This window comes from Engraulis encrasicolus, chromosome 2 (genome assembly GCF_034702125.1).
Source record: "Engraulis encrasicolus isolate BLACKSEA-1 chromosome 2, IST_EnEncr_1.0, whole genome shotgun sequence".
NCBI classification, from domain to species: domain Eukaryota; kingdom Metazoa; phylum Chordata; class Actinopteri; order Clupeiformes; family Engraulidae; genus Engraulis; species Engraulis encrasicolus.
Window position 1 is genome coordinate 12,516,511 of NC_085858.1, and position 6,107 is coordinate 12,522,617.

Sequence of the window (6,107 nt, forward strand, 5' to 3'; positions counted from 1 at the left end):
TGATCATGCCTTCCACCTCGATCAGGACTGTCCTCAGCACCTCCTCAGTGACTGACTGTGCACCGAGTGTGGTGTGAAGAGCAGACTTGATGGAACGGATCTCTCGTTCCCAGGAACCACCAAAGTGAGGAGCGTGGGGGGGATTGAACTTGAAGTCAATCTGCTGACTGGTCAGGTGGGACTGCAGTTCAGGGCTGAGAGCGTGGAATGTCTCCTGCAGTTCAGAGTGGCCACCGCTGAAGTTGGTACCCTGGTCGGAGAGCAGCTCGTGGGGCTTGCCTCGGCGCGCGATGAAGCGCCGCAGGGCCATCAGGAACGCATCAGTGTCCATGCTGGTCAGAAGGTCGAGGTGCACGGCGTGGATTGTCAGGCACTTGAACACGATACCCCATCGTTTCTCGGTGCGTCGGCCGATCTTGATGAGGTACGGACCAAAACAATCCATCCCAGTGGAGTAGAAGGCTGGCTTGTGCAGTCGCAGACTGGATGGTGGTAGGTCAGCCATTCTCGGGATCACTGGCTTGCCGCGCCACTTCAGACACTCAGGACAGTTGAGCTGATGCTTCTTGACAGCTGCTCTCCCCCGCAGGATCCAGAACCGTCGGCGCAGCTCAGCAAAGACTCGCTGTGGTCCGGGGTGCGCCAGACGGAAGTCGTAGTCACGGATGATGAGCCGCGTGACGGGGTGCTTAGGGTCTAGTAGGATGGGGTGCAGTGTCTCCTCATCGATGGTGTCACATCTGCGCAGACGACCTCCTACCCGGATCAGTTGGGCCTGCACGTCGTACTCCGGAGACAGCATGAGGAGTCTGCTGTCACTGGAGACTGGCTTCCCTGCTGATAGCAGGGCGAGGTCATCTGGGAAGGAGTCTCTCTGCACCTCTCTGAAGAGCGCCATCTCTGCTTCCCTGTAGTCCTCTGCGCTGAAGCCTGTCTGCTTGGCCGCCCCGTGACAGGCTCTGACCGTGGCCTCCAGGAGCTCCGGGTACAGGCTGTAGTTACCTGCATCGGGCAGCGGGGGGTCGGAGGTCACGGTGATGTGGCCGCAGAACTGAGCCTTCCGCAGCTCAGCTGAGTCGTCGGCCGTCTGAGGTGGAGGCTCTGGGCGAATAGGCCATGATGTCTCGTCCTGCCACAGGAAGGGTGGTCCGCTACTCCAGCGATGCTCTGGGATGAGCTGAGACAGGGTCAGCCCTCTGGTGATGTCATCAGCTGGGTTGTCTGATGTGGGAACATACCTCCAGGTGCTGTCCTCTGTCAGCTCTTGTATGTCCGCGATCCTGGTGCCGACGAACACCTTGTAGCGGCAGGACTGGGACTGGAGCCAATCGAGGACCGTGGATGAGTCAGTCCAGTAGGTGACACCGGTGGTGGCCAGGGAGAGCTCCTTCTTCAGGACAGAGCCCAACTGAGCCCCTGTGTGTGCAGCACAGAGTTCCAGTCTGGGGATGGACTGCTGTCTGACTGGGGCCACTCGGGACCTGGCTGCCAGGAAGGCAACTTGGATGTCACCGGCCTCGTACACAGTCCGCAGATAGGCCACTGACCCGTAGGCTCTCTCCGATGCATCCGAGAACACGTGGATGGTCTGTGCAGCGACCTGTGTCCCCAGGGTGGAGTAGCATCGGGGAATGGAGATGGAGGTGAGGTGTTGGAGCTCAGTCTCCCATGTGTGCCAGGCTCGCAGTATGTCCTCTGGAAGCTGTGGGTCGTCCCAGTCCCTCTTCTTGTCCCACAGGCGCTGGACGAGGATCTTGGCCCTGGTGGTGAAGGGGATGAGCAGTCCCAGAGGGTCGTACTGGCGGGCGAGGACACGGTAGATGGTCCGCATGGTGGGCTCAGCAGTCTCAGTGGAGCGGAGGCGGTAGCTGAGGCTGTCAGACAGGCAGTGCCATAACAGCCCCAGGGCCCTCTCCTGAGGGTCAGCTGCGTCATGGGAAAGCCAGAGTTCACTGCTCTCTGACCGCATCTCAGCTGGCATGTGGCGGATGAGCTCTGGCAGGTTGGTGGCCCACTGCCGTAGCTCGAAACCACCGGAGAGGAGTAGAGGTTGCAGCTTGCTGATCAGCTGCTTGGCTTCTGATGTGGAGGGGAAACTCTGTAGCAAATTGTCCACATAGAAGCAGTGTTCCACGGTGTGTCGGGTGTCCTCTTCTTGGCTGCTGTGATCCAGGACGTGCTTCTGGAGGGCGAACGTGGCGCAGCAGGGACTGCACGTGGTCCCGAACGGCAGCACTTGCCATTCGTAGACAGTCGGGGCTCTGCTACGGTCCAGGTCTCGCCAGATGAAGCGGAGGTAGGGCTTGTCCTCAGGCAGGAGACGAACCTGGTGGAACATCCCTTTAATGTCACTGCTCACGGCGACTGGATGCTGCCTAAAGCGGAGTAGCACCCCCAGCAGAGAGGAGCCGAGTGTGGGTCCAGGATGTAGCTGCTCATTCAGGTTGCCGCCCTGGTAGGAGTATGAGCAGTTAAAGACGATGCGGTCTTTGTTGTTGTGGGTGACCATGTGGTGAGGGATGTACCAGGCATGATCACTGGACTGGACTTCAGCTGAAGTGAGTCTGTTGACATAGCCTGCGTCCACCAGCTTCTTCACTTCATGGCTGAATGACTCTGCCTTGGGAGGGTCCTGTGACAGCCGCTTCTCTGTCCCACGGAGATGGCCCAGGACTGCCTCCAGGGGTGCGTTGAGCTGTGGACCGCCTGTCTTCCACAGCAGGGGGGTGGCGTACCGCTGAACGCCGTCGACTGGCACTCTGACGGTCTTCTCCTCCAGCATCCTGACAGCTGCTGCATCCTGCTTGGACCGGGTGACGATCTTCTGGTTCCTGTACGGCAGCACATCCATCTGCCACAGCTTGGAGACGTTCTGTAGCAGCTCAGCTGATGGTGCTGGTGAACGCGCAGGTCGTAGTGGAGGACCGGTGCTTGACGGCTTTAGCTGGGCCTTGCAATGTCCATCCGAGCCGTGTCTTCAGTGCCATAGGACCGCCAGGAGGGCCTACGTGCACCGGCTCGATGGGGACAAGGAGGTCTGGATAGTCCGAGCCAATGAGGAGGAGTGGCTGGACTTGGGTGAAGGAACTGAGAGGCAGACCTCTGAGATGGCGGTAGGTCTTTCTCAGAGCCTCAACTGGGTGTGAGTGGGGGGACAGTCCAAGCTCGGGCGATGTGAATGCCCGCTGTATCTTATACTGCCTCTGTGGGTGACTGGCAGACGACACAGAGAAGCTCACTGACATGCCAGGCACCGTCCTGATGTCCTGGCGGATGGTGCGCAGGGCTAGCTCCTCCTTATGTCCCTGTAGGCCGAGCTGCTGCGCCGCTTGGTGGAGGAGCATGGTGCGTTCGGAGCCGTCGTCGAGGATGGCGTAGGTCTCCATCTTCTTGCCCCCGTAATGCAGGTGCACCTTTACCATCTTCAGCAGCACACAGCTGCCTCTCCTCGCTGGGTCGAGGTAGTAGTTGGCTGGCTGGCTGGCTGAAGACAGCGTAGCAGTCTCTGGCTTGTTGTGGATTTGACCATTCACCTCGTGCAGTATCTCTAGGTGCAGGCGGTTGCACTTAGGACACCGGGTCTTGAGGTTGCACTGGGCCGCCAAGTGGTCACGTCCACACCTCCAGCATCTCTTCCCAGCCTTCACCCACTCTACAGACAGTTCAAGTGACATGTTCTTAAACGCAGTGCACTGGTTGAAGTAATGCTCCTGGCTGCTGCAGTATGGGCAAAACTTCTTGGGTCGGTCTGTCGGCTGCTGTGTGGGTGGAGATGGCTTTGGCGGCTGCTTAGCTGGCTTGGCTGGGGGGTCCACCAGCAGGACCGTGGTGGACCGGGTGGCTGCGGTCTGCTTCCCCCTGGCACCTCGCTGTCGGTCTGGCTGACTCGCTGCTGCTGCTTTCGTCGGCTCGTTGGTCTCATCCATCTGCACGCCGACCTCGTGCTCCAGCCAGTCGGCGAAGTCCCGCAGCGTGGGGACAGGCACACGGGCAGGGTCAATGTACCGCCGGAAAGCAGTACGCAGCTCATGTGGCAGCTTGGGTAGCAGCCGTGACACGTGTGACCCCGTACGTAGCTCCAGCTGCTCCTGTGTGCCCATCTTGTCCAGCATCCCCACCAACGCCTGGACCCTCAGGGCGAAGTACCTGAAGCCTCTCTGGTCACCGCTCTTCACCGGGGGCTCCGCCAGCAGCATGTTGATCTGCCTTAGCGCAAGCTTGCGGGGCTGGCCGAAGAGCTTGGTGAGGGCAGCCATAGTGTCAGTGTAGGGGGAGCTGCTGTGGCAGTAGGCGTCCGCTATCAGAGCAGCTTCCTCCAGTTTCAGGTGGTCCAGCAGCACCTGATACTTAAAACGCTCAGTCGCGTCATCAGGCAGGACGTTGTCGAGAGCGAGCTGCATCCTGCTGAACTGCCGTGGGTCGTCCTCGGTGAAGAGCGGGATCTTCATCTTGGGCCCACGGTACGTTGTCTCTCGGTGAGGCAGGGACTGCAGCCGCCGTGGCAGTGGTGGCAGCGTGTACTGCTCCGGAGCCTCTGCAGACGCGTGGGAGGATGGCTGTTGTCGCGGGGCAGCTGGGGGGTGCCGCGGGCTGTACGCCATGGAGTAATCTGGAGTGGCCACGTTGGGCGGTGAGGACTGGTGACCCCGTGGCAGGTTCATGCCCCGCACACGCTCTGACAGCTCTGCAATGAGCGGCGATGGGTGTAGAAGAGCTGCCCTCTGGTGTGGGGTGGATGTCACTGCAGCCGCTGTGGTGGTGGCGACGCGTGGCCGGGGCAGAGGTGGCTGGTCTTGCAGCTGTGGCTCTGGCTGCGGCGCACGGCGTGTGGCGCTCGCCGGGTGAGCAGGGCTGTGTGTGCTGTCCAGCCGCAGGGGTGACGAGGTGGCCTGGTGGAAAGGAAGCTCCATGAAGAGTGTACCTCCTTCGGCACTGCGGTTTCCACTTGGTGAGTGAGCTCCAGGTGTGACTGTAGGCACCTGAATGTCTCTGGCAGGCGAACGTGGTGGAGTGGCGCGATACTGCTGCATCAGGAACTGCACTTCCCTCTGTAGCTGCCTGGTATCCTCCCTCATCTGCCTGGTGTCCTCCCTCGTTTCCTGCCGCATGTCTTGAAAAGCAGCAAGAAGAATAGCTGTGTTGTCTGTAGGAGGAGATGTATGTCCAGCAGGGGGCGTGTGTGTCACCTCCCGGGGCCTGCTGTCCTCCGTGTCAGACTGGTCAGCAGTGTGTGTGTGTGGGTCATCCTGAGGCAGCCGTCGCTGAGGCAGGTCCACCAAGTAGTCGTCCAGGCGGCGAGGCTGGTGCTGCTCTCGGCGAGGACGGAGGTTGCCATCAGGGTTATCCATCTTTACTGTGCAAAAATGCTATATCCGGCTCGAAGGACCTTGTGAAAAATGGTGCTAATATGACATATAAAAAAGGACTGTATAATGGGCTGATCCAGGGAAAAATAGCAAACTGCACAGGTTGTCCGGTAAGAACAAAAATGGATAATCCCCAAAGAAAGGACACACACACAAGTTTGAAGGCCTTGAACCATGAACCGTGAAACCGTGGTTTACTAAAACAGAAGAAAATACAAAATACAAAACGACATAAGTAAATAGCATATATACATAATAATCATAATTAACACAATAAACACGAATGCACAACATTCATGAATAAATGGAAAAACAATATATACAAAATATATACAAGTGAAAAGGAAAGGGAAAAATAGGGGAAACTGCCTAAAGCAGGTTTCCTTAACCACACATGAATGTGTAAATGCCTACTGCAAAGTACACAATTCAACCCAATGAAAACACAGCGAGTGTGTTAGGTAACGGTAAAGGAGCGCGGCTCCTTTAAGAGAGCTGGTCTTGCACTCTTGCGTTTCTACAGCGCACAGAGAACAATCGGTGACGCAGCTCTTTGACTGAGCACGGACCTATGTAGCCACTACTCTGCCACAGTAACAGATTACTGCACAAATCTGCACTCTGACAAACCCGCGGACATTGAGAAACAGTAAGTGCTATTATACATGACATTAACAGAGACACAACGGAACACAGAAACGGTAAACACATACTCGCGCTGCCGACGCAATGTTGCAATGT